We start from the raw sequence: 15,314 nt of genomic DNA, 5'->3' as shown, positions 1-15,314 counted from the left end.
CCTAGAGTCTGTCATACAGATTGAAGTAAGCCAGAAAGAGAAAAACAAATACCGTATGCTAACACATATATATGGAATCTAAAAAAAAAAAAAAAAAGGTCTGCTGAACCTAGGGGCAGGACAGGAATAAAGACGCAGATGTAGAGAATGGACTTGAGGACACAGGGAGGGGGAAGGGTAAGCTGGGACAAAGTGAGAAAGTAGCACTGACATATATACACTACCAAATGTAAAACAGATAGCTAGTGGGAAGCAGCTGCATCACACGGGGAGATCAGCTCAGTGCTTTGTGCCCACCTAGAGGGATGGGACAGGGAGAGTGAGAGGGAGAGGATATGGGGATATATGTATATATATAGCTGATTCACTTTGTTATACAGCAGAAACTAACACAACACAGTAAAGCAATTATACTCCAATAAAGATGTTAAACAAACAAAAAAATGTTTGAAAACAGTACTGCCTATTGTTTAACATCTTCCATAATACACATCCTCCTGATTTTAGCTGGCTTGGCTTTCCCTTAATTTTTTCAAAGCAACTTCATATTAAAATCAGATTATCCTATTTTATACAAAGAATTCCTTGAATAATAAACATCGGTTAAAATATCTGCACTGAAATTACGTTCAATTCTTACTCAGAACACTTGATACTTTATATATGTGTAATGTCCATAAATCAAATGCATAAATCATGTTTTACAAAAGACACCTGCAGCAGACAAGACACTTCAGCAGGAAACCAATTTTAACTGGTGAAAGAAAAGAAAGTATCTCTGGGAGAAACAAGTATATACATTTTTAGATTGCTACTATAAAAATTTCCTGAAGCATCAGCTCCGAAGAATCACTCTATTCCCTCAGGGAATTTAAGCCAACAGAATATCCATGTCTAGATGTTTTAAGAGGAACTGGGAAATTTGATGCCTGTACAAATTCCTACAGGGGTGAAGGAGTGTCCAAACAATTTCTCTACTGGATCAAGTATCTCTAGTCCCCAGGAAAAATTTCAGAGATTTTAGGATCAAATTAATTCCACTCTGTCACAAAAGTAACCAGTGCATGAAGGCAAAGATGGTGATGGTCATGGTCTGGGTCTGGGTCTGGGTCTGGGTCTTGGATAGCACTAGAGAGAGGTGGAAACCAATGTCATGGGGGAGAGACCGTGGTGTTAGGAATCAGCTCCAAAAGCACTGTGCTTGCTGCCCTGGCCCCGTGTTGGAATAAGACCCAATAAGAGGACAGTCTTCCCCAAGCATCTCCAAGACCTTATCCGAGGTGGCGTGAATTTCCCAAACATTTGATACAAAAATGTTCAAGTATAAAGGAAAACGCAAGTTCTAATTTCACAACACATTCTAAAGCAACTCAAAAACCATCCAAAGCAGAAAGACTTCTAGACTAGGAGACATCAGACCTAAAGTCAAGTCAATGACTACCCCCTCCCATCTTTCAACTTCTCCTTTGAATTAATTGGGCAGAAATTTAATATCTTTCCTCCCTCACAATGTTATTGTTGGACTTGAATATGACAAACCTTTCAAAACCATGAAATGCTGCACAGATTATTATATTACCCAAAGGATGGCAAATTTATAAATGATTAAATTGTAATATCAACAGTTTCCTGTCTAGGTAACTACAGAAACAAAATAGGATCTAGACACAATCCTTTAGGCAGTTTTATCCAAAGCTATGGTTTCTGTATGAGTTTAATAAATAATACAAATCATTATGACTTAGATTTGGGTCTACTTCTTCTAAACATAACATCACTCAATGAAGGCCTAGCCTTACACCTGACTCTACAGGCTAAGGAGGCAGCAGTCATACCTCTGGGTTCTATTAGTAACTGGACCATGAACTTCACACCAGCAGGGCTGTCCTCCTCAGGATCCCTGAAGACCAGCCCATCAAGCATCATGCAGAGGACAGTGCTTCCAGAAGAGTGCACCTTTATAACTCCACCAGGGCACAGTCCAAGAGTTATTTCAGTAACAAGAGAAAGAAAAGTCAACAGACAAAAAGTAAATAATTGAATAACAAACATGAGAACAAAGTATTGGGAAGGAAATGGTATGATGCCTGAGATTTACTTTGGCCCCCTCTCTCCCTCCCCTGACCCTGAACAAAGTAGGGCAGAGGGAAAGGCAGAACAAGAATCAGAGAAAGCCGACAGTTGTTAATGCTGGGTGATAAGGATATAGAGTGTGCTACTAGTCACTCCACATTTTCAAAAATTGTCATTATAAAATGTTTTTTAAGCCATAATTTAGTATGAGCCCAACTTTTGTTTTGAAAATTACACACGAACACACACAAAAAACATAAGGCACCCAGAAAAAAGAAATAAAAATAAAATAAATACATCAAAAAATCTATGTTGGGTGGTGGGATGAAACACACAACTGCTAATCAGAGAGCCAGTACTCACAGTAAACAGAAGTTCTTTCCACCAAGCCTCAGGCATTCATCAACAGCTACTGGAGCTACCACTGCTTAATTTTTTTAAATTTTTTAAAGCTGTACAATACGATGAGTTGATATACACATACATTGTGAAACCACCATGTCTTTAATAACCTACCCACACATACAACATTCCCTGAGCAAGGTGAGACCTGACCCTGAAAGTACACCCAAATATTACCCACCCTACAGTCCCCACAGGCAGTGGGGCTTTTACGCGTAGCTCTTTCCTCAAAGAACGAAAACATTTCCAGATTCTCTACGTAAAGAAACCAGGTCAAGTCAACAATAGGAGAGAAAAAAAAAAGAGGCAAAAAGATCAAACTGTGACAGGCAAGAACACCTTACATTAGATGGATGATAAAAATCTAAACACCGCATCCCATTTATTGGAAAGATAATACTAAAGCTTTATTCTGTGTTTCTTTTTCTGTTCTTCCTTTCTTTTTTTTTTTTTTTAACTATTTCCTCACTGGCTCTACATTTCCTTTTTTGATCCAGAGGCAGACAAGAAAGTCAGGAAATATCTGAGAAACTCCACGAATGGCAGATAAGGAGGTGGGTTAAGCAATAATACACTGTTCTAGAAATTCCCTTTGATAAAGGCACTGAGTTCTGAGCCTAATTACTAGGGATAGTTACAGAGACTGTGGACCTTTTCTGATATCTGTCCCTCAACAAGAAAAAAGATTCTCTGGGCAAAATGTTTTTTATTAGTATGGACATCCACGATACAGATAACAAAAGCACTGGCTGAACAGTACAGCTTAAAAAGATCTTGCAGGTGAGCTGATAAAGGTCCCCCCAAACAAGGAGATTCTTTTGATCTTACATGCCCTCGGGACACTGTGCTCAGTCATCTTCCCAGAGCAAGGTACTCATTACCCAAATGTCCAGACTCTTGACCTTTGCCCCCTGAGTCATATATCCTCTCTCTACATGGACACACAAAAGCAGGGGGAAAACTGCCACGTAAGCCAATCCTCTGTGTTAAAGGGGAAAATTATTTGCATTCCATTCTCACATCCTTCCTCTCTGAAACTTTTTTTTTTTTTGGCTGCACTGAGCGGCATGTGGGATCCTAGTTCCCTGACCAGGGATGGAACCTTGTGCCCCCTGCAGTGGAAGCGTGGAGTCTCAACCACTGGATCTCCAGGAAAGTTCCTCTCTGAATTTTTAAAAGAGGCTTGCTTTCCTTAAAAACTGGTCAGTTCCTATCTTATGGATAACATCTTATGATGTTTCTCATTTTGCTGCGCCAACCAGGAATCCCTTAGCCAAATCTAAAACTAGACTGAACCTAAAGATTCACTGCTGATATCTAACGAGTCTAAGTGTTTGTTATGTGGATCCCAAATCAATACGTCCATCACCAGCCACGTGAATTCCTTCTTCAAGAGAGACGAGAGTCAGGGATGGTAATGTGGGTGATGGCATAATGCTGGTTTTCCCCTGGCACTTCGGACGCGTTCTGTACCATAGTTTACGACACATGACAGGGCAGAATTTGTCCAGACTTGATCAAGAACCACATCCGCTAAGAAACTCCTCTTGCCATTCAGTTATCCATAACTTTCAATAGTGTGAATTTTCTCGGAGGTCGTGGTCTTTCAAGAGGTCTGTACAAAGTTTGGTTATCAGGCACTACGAAATGGAAATCAAAATAAATCTGAGGTAATGCGAAATAAACATGAAACAGCAAAAAAAACCCCAAGTTTTTTATAGCTATCTATACGTTTTGCTTTAAGTCATAGCTAATTTAATTTGGGGGGCAGGAAAGCAAGACAAGTTTGACCCCAACGTTCAGGCTGTTAGAGCCAAAGTTGCTTTTTTTCTAGGTTTTTGCTTTTCATTCAACACCAAATGGTTTAGCAAGTAATGACTGGTATGGATTTTTTCTGCCTAACTAAAAAGTAAAAATAATGAAGTTAATGACTGCTTCTTAAAAGTGAATCAAGTAATGAACCAAATTAACAAATCACTACATGAACTAGTTATACTTTGAGAACTAATTATCATATGTAGAATAACACTGTAATCTGCATGGACTCCTTTTAGCTTTTACGTAACAGGAAGAGCCTGGCAGAAGCACTTGAGTGAGCTGGGAGTTTCGGCTCACATCTACCTCATGAGCTTATCCCTTGAATCCAGGGATAGCAAGAGACAGCAAACCTTGAGGTGATGGCAAACTCCATGCCCTGCTCTCTCTAGCCACATGGCTACTTTTTTGTGATTAGATACCAAAAAATGCCTTCATGGGTTACTGTTATGATTAGTATATTGAATTTTTACAACTCGAGATGCAATTCATAGTAAAAAGCATAGTAACGGGTTGGTGGGGTCCCCTGGATACCTTCACCAATCTGGGACTAGATTAACCCCTCCCTCACAACACACTAAAGCATGTGGATGGCTAAGTAACCAGTCACTGTCACTGACTGGAATTAGCTAAGACAAGCCTGACAACTCTGTTCCCACTGGTCGATGTGCAATGCTTATCAAGACTTAAATTACATTTGCTCTCAACTTGTTTGTGCAGCTTGTACTTGGTTCTGTTATTACATAATTTAACAAAATATTAAGTAATAAATGAAATTCGAATCTGAAAAAAAGTGACCTGCTGTTTCTATAAAACTAAACTGAATGCTTTAGAAACACTTGACAAATGAAAATAGCTAAAAATGCTGAAAAATTAGGTGTATTCGAGATAATGTTAATATTCTAAGGGGAAAACATGACTTCTCAATACCTAGACGGATTCAGTACTGAGCTGCTTGGAAAGTTTTGATGTTCTGAATTTAAAGAAATAAAGACTGGACATCACCGATGGTGCGTCGTGACTATGATTTGTGAGGGAAAGACAATTATGGAACACAAAACAGAGAACCCATATCCAAAGAAACACTCTTGACACTAAATGAAAGACTAACCGATTCTGAGCGTTGATATTTCTAAGTTTAATAAAATGTTTATGGTGGGCATGTGTCATTTTTCATTATTTCCACTCTCAAATGATTAATCATCCAACTAGGGGTCCTAATTGTATTTGTATTTGACAAAGCTTTCCCTAAGGAACTAAACCAAGTTCTGGACTCTCCCCCTCTATTTCCTTCTTTCCTTGATAAAGAACTTGAACAAAAATGAAAGGGAGACAGTTTGCCTTGATGAAATCTCACCCCCCTTTCAGTGGTCATGTTCTCTGGATTCTGCACTTCCCTAGGCTCTGCAAAGGAGGCTCCCAGGGCTGCCTGCCTGGTGGCCCAGGTTAAACACTGCCTCTTCTCCTCTCTCCTTTGCATTTACAACCGCCTTTATCTCAAGTCCTAGTATGCTCAGCTAGGAGCTGAGCAAAGTAAGGCAAAGGTCAACTTACACTACAAAGGTGTTTCTTTTCTCTAGGATGTTTGCATTTCAGAAGATCTATCCATAAGTGGTAGCAGTTTAAGAGTATACAAAAAGGAAGTTAAAAAAAACAAAAACAAAAAACAAAAAACACAGGACTGTAGAGGGGGAGATATTTTGGAACCAGAGATAGCAAGGAACAGGTCAGTCTGAAAGCAAATGAGTTAAAAAGTAGTAAGAACTAGATTTAAACTCCATCTGTGACTTTGGGAAAATTAACAACCTTTCCAAGCCAGTTTCCCTGTATATAAAAACAAGGATAACACCACCTACTTCACAGGATTACATGAAATAAAGAGTTGCAAAGCACCTAGCACAGTCCAGGCATACAGTAGGTGCTCAATCAATCATGGCTGCCTTTAGCAGTCTACTTCCTCACATCCGACCCCACCACGTACCACATCCTCCAAATGGTATTATTTTTCATATCGTGCCTCCCCCAATTTAAGGACCCAAAGATTCTCTTAAAAGTATCTGGGTTCCCGGGGCTTCCCTGGTGGCGCAGTGGTTGAGAATCTGCCTGCCAATGCAGGAGACACGGGTTCGAGCCCTGGTCTGGGAAGATCCCACATGTCGCAGAGCAACTAGGCCCGTGAGCCACAACTACTGAGCCAGTGCATCTGGAGCCTGTGCTCCGCAACAAGAGAGGCCGCGACAGTGAAAGGCCCGCGCACCGCGATGAAGAGTGGCCCCCGCTTGCCACAACTAGAGAAAGCCCTTGCATAGAAACAAAGACCCAACACAGCCAAAAAATTTAAATAAATAAATAAATAAATAAATAAGTCAGGAGCTATTTAAAAAAAACAAAAAGATAACGTTCCAAAAGTATCTGGGTTCCCACACCTCAATGATTCCCTAAGCAGCAGCTCAGGGGCTCTGTTATGAAGAAAGCTGTATAGGGCAAGGTAACATTATTTACAAGATACACACTTGTAAATAAATGCACACTTTTGTGAAAATATGGGGCACTCAAAATGTGAACATCGGTTGATTTATTAAATTTACTCAAAATTAATGTACTGTAAGATCAAGGGCAGTAACAAACAAACAAACAAAAACCCCCAGAAAATAGTCAGTTTATCCTCTTTACATCAATACTCCCAACCCATTCTCTTGCAGTGAATCTGATCATCTAAGATCTCTGATGTAGTTGCTGGATTTAGAGATCCAAACTGTACGCTCTTTGCAAACAGCAAACACCTAGATGAGAGCTCACTCAGGGTGGGGTGTTCTGTGGGTACCAGGTAGGATACGTGGTCATGGGCAGTGTCTGTTTCTACTGTCACTACCCAGTTCAAAAGAAGGATCTTGCATCTTGAATCATACACACACACAGTAAAGCAAGATGAAGGCACTGAAGAGTACAGGAAAGATTAAGACGGGAGTGGCCTGCTCTAGTTCATAAATGAAAGGAGACGGCCATGACACCAAACCAAAGGAGAAAGGAGAGAAAAGGGGATACAGCTAGCTTATGTTTAACAACATTCCAACGACACACACTTCTGATCACAGCTTACTCCCCCTTCTGTGAAAGAGACAATCAATTTCTAAAAGGTCTGAAGAACAAAGTGTCTGGGTTTATTTAGATTTCTACAACTCTTTGCCTCTGTGCACATGAGTTACCTTTTCTGGGTAAGCATCAACTACTCTACATTGCTTTGATTTTCTCTTTGGAAGACAAACACAAGTTGAGAAAGCTGCCTTTGCCATTTGCCAAAGATCATAAAATGCAATAGCTGTTACCTAAGCAACCGTTCAGGTTTCAAAGGTATTCAAGATAAATCAGTTATTTCCTTTAAAGAAAAAGCTTTTCTCTTCCACATATGTTAATCATATGTTAATCATAAAGAAGCCACTGAAAACAAATGAGTTTTGGGCCTATGGAGGGATGATGGTGATGAAATCCACCTCAAGAAGTGGCATCTGAGAACTGCGATGCTGAATCGTTGCACTTCTCTTCAGTGTATAACTTGGGAGTAACTCTACTATGTACTAGATACATTTCAAAAGACTACACACAGAAATAACCCCACACCTGGACTTTGTGCTCTGGTGTGCTAACAAATATTTTAGAATACAGTTAATATCATACTGCATTTTTTTTCTCATTAATAAAAGAGGCAGACTTGTTGCTTATTTCTCTACTCTCTCTGAGCTTCTTAAAAAATAAAGGTCTTTGGGCAATGATAATTACTTGAAATAAGAATTAAAAATAAATATGTATGCACTTCAAATGGAAACCCCAAAACAGATGATATAAAAATAATCAGATTCTTCACAGCTCTACAAATGCAGGGAGCAGGCATCTAAAAATATTTACAGGAACTATCAGATATTGAAATATTAAATATTGAAATTATCCTAAATTTTAAATTATCAGCTTTTAATTCAAAATAGTTTATAAAATCAATTTAATAGCAACTTCAACTTTTAAAATTTTTAAATTATTTTAACACTACAGAGTTTTTAGTCCAAACGGGTTGCACGACTTTTCTAAGCAATTTGAATGTAACCATTAGCACCCAAAACTGGTTTGGGATATCACGACTGAGAACTTTTTGGTATCACTTCTCAAAGGTGAGGTTCTGGTAAGTTCTTGCCGTGTCTTGGTAACATGTCTTCTGTGAAACCTGCACATATTCTCAATCAAACTAAGTCAAGAATCCCCATTACTATCAAGCCACCACATGAAGAAATTAAACAAGCTGAAAACCACCCAACAGTTCTCTTTTGATATGGCAAGCATTACTGAGGAACCCTAACAACTGCAGTTTGTCTCTGTGGAACAGAAGACAAAAATTTATAATAATAATAATAATAATGATGGGGACTTCCCTGGTGGTCCAGTGGTTAAGAATCCGCCTTCCAATGCAGGGGACGCAGGTTCGATCCCTGGTCGGGGAACTAAGATCCCACATGCCATGGGCAACTAAGCCTACGCGCTGTAACTACTGAGCCCGCGTGCTCTGGAGCCCACACACCACAACTAGAGAGAAGCCCACGGAACACAACGAAGAGCCCACGTGCTGCAACTAAGACCTGACGAAGCCAAATAAATAAATAAATATTTTTTTAAAAAAATGACGATGATGATGATAATAATGACGATGATAATTCTTTGTATTATTCAAGACAGAACTAAGCCCTAATATAATGAACAATTCTAGCCAGGAGTTTTATATGAGCCAAAATCAAAAGAATAAGAAAAGAGATACTACTCATGGATATTAAATTCTTAAAAGTGATAGGGTATATGAAATGTCCAGAGAAGACCAATCTATAGAAACAGAAAGTAGATTAGTGGTTGCCTGGGGCTGGGGATGAGAATAGGGATTAACTGTAAAAGGGCAAGAGGGATCTCATTGGACTGGTAAAAATGTTCTATAACTGGTTTATGGTGCTGGTTGCTTAACTTGGTAAATTTTTAAAATCTCTAAACTGTGCACTTAAAAGATGTGAATTTTACAGTAGGTAAGGTATACCTCAATAAAGTTTCTTTTCCTTTTTTTTTTTTTTTTTTTAAAGTGATTGGGTGATCATTTGGTCTTGGCATTTTGGTTGGGGCTGGGAAGTAACTAAGTAAGGATGTACTCACATCCTCATTTGTGAGAATGTTCATCCTAGTACCTTCTAACAACCTGAATCTCATAAGAGGAAAATTAGTTAGATTATAGTACTTTCATACAGTAAAATATATGCAGCTACTATAAATGGTGTAGGGAAAATGGGACAACAATCTAAATGTCCATCAATGAAAGCGGTACACTGGAAGAAATTATGGTGCAGTCATCCTCTGAAAGTAGTGCAATCCATACTAAATAGATGATCGAAATATATGTGTTAGATTATATACAATACATATAGAAAAATGTCCAGCATATCCTGAGTGAAAAAATGCCTCGCAGAACAATGCATATGGTAGGACATTAAGAAACGGGTGTAGATTATCTATGCATGTGCATGTGTTTGCATGTATATTTGGGAAAATAAATACCAAGCTGTTCACAATGTTTCATTAGCCCTTGGAAGTAGAAATGGGAAGAGAGGATTTGCCATCAAAGTTCAAGGAAGAGATTTGGAAGTAAGTGCACCGAAGTGCTGAGAATGGTTGTCATTGGATAGATGGGATTTATATATTTTTTTAATGTTCTTTGTAACTGTCTTTATTTTCTTACAGGGGAGGAAGGCTGGTATAGTAGTAGTCAAGAGATGACCCAGATTTAAATCCTGGCCCTTCTGTTTACTGCTGTGAGATCTTGAGCAAATTACTCAACCACTCTGCGCCACAGCTTTTTGTCTCCGTAAACCGAGGATAATAATAGCACCTACACCATAGCCTATGAGGATTAACTCAGTATATCATATACACAAGGCACTTAGAGAGCAGTACATAATAAGTATTCCCAGTTAGTGCTCATCAGCATGTATATCAGTACATTATTAGTAAGATAAAAAAAAACATGAAGAGAAACTTTACTTTTGTGGGGAAAAAGAAAGAAGTATAAAATCACATGCACTGACCTTTTGTTCCATTGCCTCAAGTATGTTCAATATGAGTATGGGAGCAGGATGCATCAGGCACTGATCAAAGTCTGGGCAGTCATCAGAGCCTGTCTTATGACCAATAATGATGTAACCGACCTCCCTGTGAGCTACACCGAGGCCAGAGGGTACCTGGACGGGAAGCTCCCAAGTGTTCTGGTTCAGTGTGTGGTGACCAATTCATAATGCAGCCTCCGCCAAGGGAACTTCACTGTCTCCCGGTGGCGATAATTAGCGTGTGTGACCAGACCAACGGCAGAGGACTCCAGAAACACAAACGCTCCAATATAAATACTTACGCCTATAACTGACCTCAGTGGGACTTGTGGCCACATCTCGAGACATACAACATAAACCAGGGGCAATTATGTGACATTTGAACCAGCAATGGGAAAAATCATTAATTGTCACATTCTAAGAGCACATCTCTCTGCCTTCCTGAAAAACAGCAAGTTCTAAACTAGCCCCATTTCCCATACCTGATGTTGTAAGAGGTACTTTCAACATCAGCGATGCCGGAGATCTTTATCAACAGCTGCCCTCTCCATCTGCACAATACCAGAAACCTCCTTAAAGGGAGGACACATATTTGTCGAGTGATTATTATCTACCAAATTCATCTATTTCTCTCAAAACTCTTCGAGGTAGGTATTTTAATCTCCGCTTTTACAAATTAAAAAAACTGGGGCTCGGAGAGCGTGTATTCCTTATTCGGGAACACCCGTGAGCGGCAGCATGAGAACCAAATGCGGAAACTTCATTTCCAAAGCCTCTGCTTTCCCACTCACTGTAAAGCCTACTAGTTTTATTCTCAAGTGGTTCACACTTTTCATTTCAACTGCAAAGCATTCCTCCAAAAAGTCTACACACCACTGAAAATTTATACCACCTAATCAAAAATACCCCACAAAAGGTCCTGTATTTTCTTGAAGTATCTATTTTTTTTTTACAACGGTCACTGTTGATATTAGCATTTTATTTTTCATTTGCTTAGTTTCTCCAGGGCCGGATTGGAGCCTTTCGACAAGGCACCAGGATCTCACCTGCAGACCCGCCCTCACTGAGTGGAACTAATGACAGACACTCCTGCTTTTAGAAACTCATTCTTCAAAGTAGATTCCATTTGTCTTATTCACTTATCCTCCTGTATAAGATGTCAAAGACAAATTCACAAATGAATTTCTGTCAGCCTTATTTAGTCAACTTGATTTATAAGCTAAAGCTAAGGATGCAAGGTGGACTAAAGTGGTACAAAACTATTATGCCTAAGAAATCATTTGTGAGCTTTCCTTTGACACAGCTAGGCATTTTTAAACATCTCCATTTATCTTTCATTTTGATATCCTGTTTAGAAAGGTGCCATTACGAAACTACCAAAAATTTATCTGGTTGAAACTAATTAATGACATCATCAATTATTTCAGCAGTCTGCACTGAAACGAAGGCTTAATAAGCACCATGATCATTCAAAATAACAATGGCTGGTTCTCTAATGTTCTGATGTCCAATTATTTTTGCACTGAATGTTACTGAATAGTTGCAGAAGTCAAAGCTTAGCATTACCTTTCTCAAAAATAAATCCATCTTCCTATTATAAGGGCCTTATTTCAGTAAATTCAACTTAACGGAATCAACTGCCTTCATAGAACTATGAAGAGTAAACAAAGCCATTAGACACCTCATCTCAGGTCAAATGGCATGAAAAAGAGGCCAGGATCCTACTGGAAATTAAGATTTATTGCTATTTTCAGAGAGCAGGACTGTAGGTCAAACCAGGAAAATACTGTACCATAATATTGCCCTTTAGAGGATACCATTAAAAGGCTTTCCGTATGTATGAATAAGTACATAAATATAGATTATATGAAATTTCAGGAAATCCTTAAAATCTTCTCTGGGAAAGAACTAGTCAAATCTTTTCCTTGGATTTAGGCTGAGTCACAGTTTACAGTATACGTAACGTGCTTTTTATTTTTTTAATAGTAATCTTATTTATTTATTTTTGGCTGTGTTGGGTCTTCGTTTCTGTGCTAGGGCTTTCTCTAGTTGCGGCGAGCGGGGGCCACTCTTCATCGCAGTGCGCAGGCCTCTTCATTATAGCGGCCTCTCTTGTTGGGGAGCACAGGCTCCAGACGCGCAGGCTCAGTAGTTGTGGCTCACGGGCCTAGTTGCTCTGCGGCATGTGGGATCTTCCCAGACCAGGGCTCGAACCCGTGTCCCCTGCATTGGCAGGCAGATTCTCAACCACTGCGCCACCAGGGAAGCCCGTAACATGCTTTGATACAGTCAATTTTTGTTAACCAGAATCTTAAAAGTTTAAATGTTCAGATGAGAAGTCTGTCCTTTGAAGAAATGTGGAGGGATAGCCATTCTTGATCTATTCATTATTTTAAAATTGGATTTAAAAAAATATTGTTTTAGCAACACTCTAGTCACAAGAGAATAGATATAATTATCTCTGACTGGCCGGTCTAGACAGGTAATCATGTGAACACAAAGAAAGAGGAGGTTGGTATTCGTGGTCTTGGTGTAAATAAGACGGTATGGGGTCTCCAGGGCTATGAGACACACTAGGATTCGTGGAAATAACTTTGGTCCCAAACTACAACTACCAGGCCTCAAAAACAGCAGATAGTGTGGCCAACTTTTCTTAACCCCCAACCTCCTTTCATTTCTTTTTTAAAAGAGAACATGTTTTATATTCCTTACACCAGAGTAACAATATTTTCAATAAACAGTGAAAGACAGGATATATAACATGGGAAAAAATATTTGCAATACATATATGAAAAGACTAATTTCCCTAATTTAAAATGAGCTCATATAAGTCAATACAATAAAGACAAAGAACCCTGTAGGGAAGAAAAGGAGCAAGAAGAAAGAGGAAGGAGAAGAGGAAGAAGACAGTACACAGTAAAGCATAGGAGCAGACAATTTACAAAAAGAAATATGAATGCCCAAGGAACCTATAGAAAGATACGAAACCTGTTATTAAAGATAAGCAAATGAAAACAAAGAGGTAACATTTTTAACTTATCAGATTGGCAAAAATGTTAAAGCCTCGTGACTTACAGTGGTGATGGGGGTGTGGGAAAGACACAACCTTGGGAAGAGAAAACCAATCTGTGTAGCCCTTCTAGAGTACAATCTGGAAATGCTTACCAAAGTTAAAGATGCACGCATCCTCTGACTTAGCCATCTCACTGCTAGGAATGTAACCTACTGATATATCATCAGGAGGTTTATTTACAAAAAGGCGAACTATAATAACTCCAGTAGGTAACTACAATTCCTCCCCACAAATACTTGGCAATGACTAAACTAGCCAGAAGACAAAGATAAAATCAATTACTACACGTCCATAATGTGGATGAAGTAATGAAATCTTGTACATATCATATTAAAGTAAATAAGGAAGATCTGTGTGTTGATGGGAAAGAGCTCTAAAAAAGTAATAGGAAAAGTACAAAAAAAAAGGCTATAGAAAATATGTACAACTGAATCCCTTTATTAAAAAAATGTAAAAAGCAGAGAGCCAGAAAGATGCAGATATATGCCCAAAACATTTTTTTTCCTGGAAGAAATCACAAAAAATGTAACAATAGTCACACTTGAGGAGAGGCTTTTACTTCTCTTTTTGTACCTTTTGATACCATTTGTATGTTAGCCATGTACACACACTGTTTTTTATTTATTTTCAACGTCATCATGGGTTACCTGAATGTAAGATTATGGACAGTTCTCTCTCTCTCTTTACATTTGAAATCTAATTTAAAAAAATGTTAAAGCCATAAGCCTTTAAAACATCTGAACCTCCCAAAATATATTTAATGAGCTAAAGGTTTTTCAGGAGAGTTCTGAGGGAGAAAAACTCAAAATAAGAAATGAAGCAGAGAAAAAGAAGGCAGCACAGACAGATCAAGTTATCAACTTGGGTTCAAGGTCAAGGCTGAGTACCTGTCCCTTTCTAATGTTTTAAACAAAATGATAAATTATGCATTGCATGGTGTTAGGGAGCAAGAAACTGCTATGAAATCTAGCAGTTCAGAGCTGTGGAATGCAGAAAACAACCCGGAGAGAAAAATCTTTAAAAAGCTCTTCTGGAAGGTCTAGTCCTCCAAATTCACAAGAAAGCAGTAAAGAAATGCACTAGCAAACAACCACTACACACAAATAAAACCATAACCCTATATATTATATTGTGAAATCCTTTGGCAAATATTTATAAAGCGTCAGAGATAAATCTCAAATTGAATTACTTCATGTGCAATTATAATTCTAGGTTGTAGCAAATATTTTCACAAGCATTAAACAAAAAGCCTGGGATGTCATCTGGTTGGATGGCATTTCATAAATGTAGCATGCACCAATTCCTGATTATCCATGTATTTATCTAAGGTTTAAGAGGCAAACAATAAAAAAGAAAATGAAAGAAACTTAATCTTCAACAGTCCCTTAGTGATAGGTCACCACATGGAAAACACAGGTAATCAAACCATATAGTGTTCAAGGTCTGAGGAAAATGATTCAGTACCATCAAGGGAAAAAATAAAAACCACTCCAAAATATATACATCATGTGCTACTGCCTGGTTGAATGAAAGAAAAATAAAGGTTCTGAGAAAAGGGTGAGCTTTTTCCTCCCTGTGCCAGTGATCAATTTACTGTCTGTCCGCCATAAGTTCACCCTTTACTGCCTGATCTGCATAAATGGATCTGGGCCCCTGAGATATTTTTTCACTTGCTCGCTTGCATGATGTTGTTAACCACTGTCAGCAAAAAGATGCTGGCAAGACACAGCTGGAGGAAGGCCCCGTGCCTCCTGGTTCTGGCGCACTCCTTGGCAGCCCCCTGCAGTATGAGCAGCTTCGCTGGCACCCGTCTCCCGCTTTTGTAGTGG

The 15,314-nt window shown here is 38.9% G+C and overlaps 1 protein-coding gene across 5 annotated transcripts in view; it reads right to left on the bottom strand.

Annotated features, from left to right (window-relative positions):
* SGMS1 (sphingomyelin synthase 1) overlaps nt 1-15,314 on the bottom strand; it is a 295,764-nt gene that overhangs the window by 70,398 nt on the left and 210,052 nt on the right. The window contains exon 1 of one of the 5 annotated variants that reach the window (XM_036829634.1): nt 1,836-1,918. The exons of the other annotated variants lie outside the window; for them this stretch is intronic. The gene's annotated coding sequence lies outside the window, so the exon portion shown is untranslated. Of the gene's footprint in view, nt 1-1,835; nt 1,919-15,314 lie in introns of those variants that run through there. 5 annotated transcript variants of the gene reach the window in all.

This window comes from Balaenoptera musculus, chromosome 16, assembly GCF_009873245.2.
Source record: "Balaenoptera musculus isolate JJ_BM4_2016_0621 chromosome 16, mBalMus1.pri.v3, whole genome shotgun sequence".
Taxonomy (NCBI): domain Eukaryota; kingdom Metazoa; phylum Chordata; class Mammalia; order Artiodactyla; family Balaenopteridae; genus Balaenoptera; species Balaenoptera musculus.
Note: the sequence above shows the minus strand (reverse complement) of the source record. Positions and strands in the feature narration are given on the sequence as shown.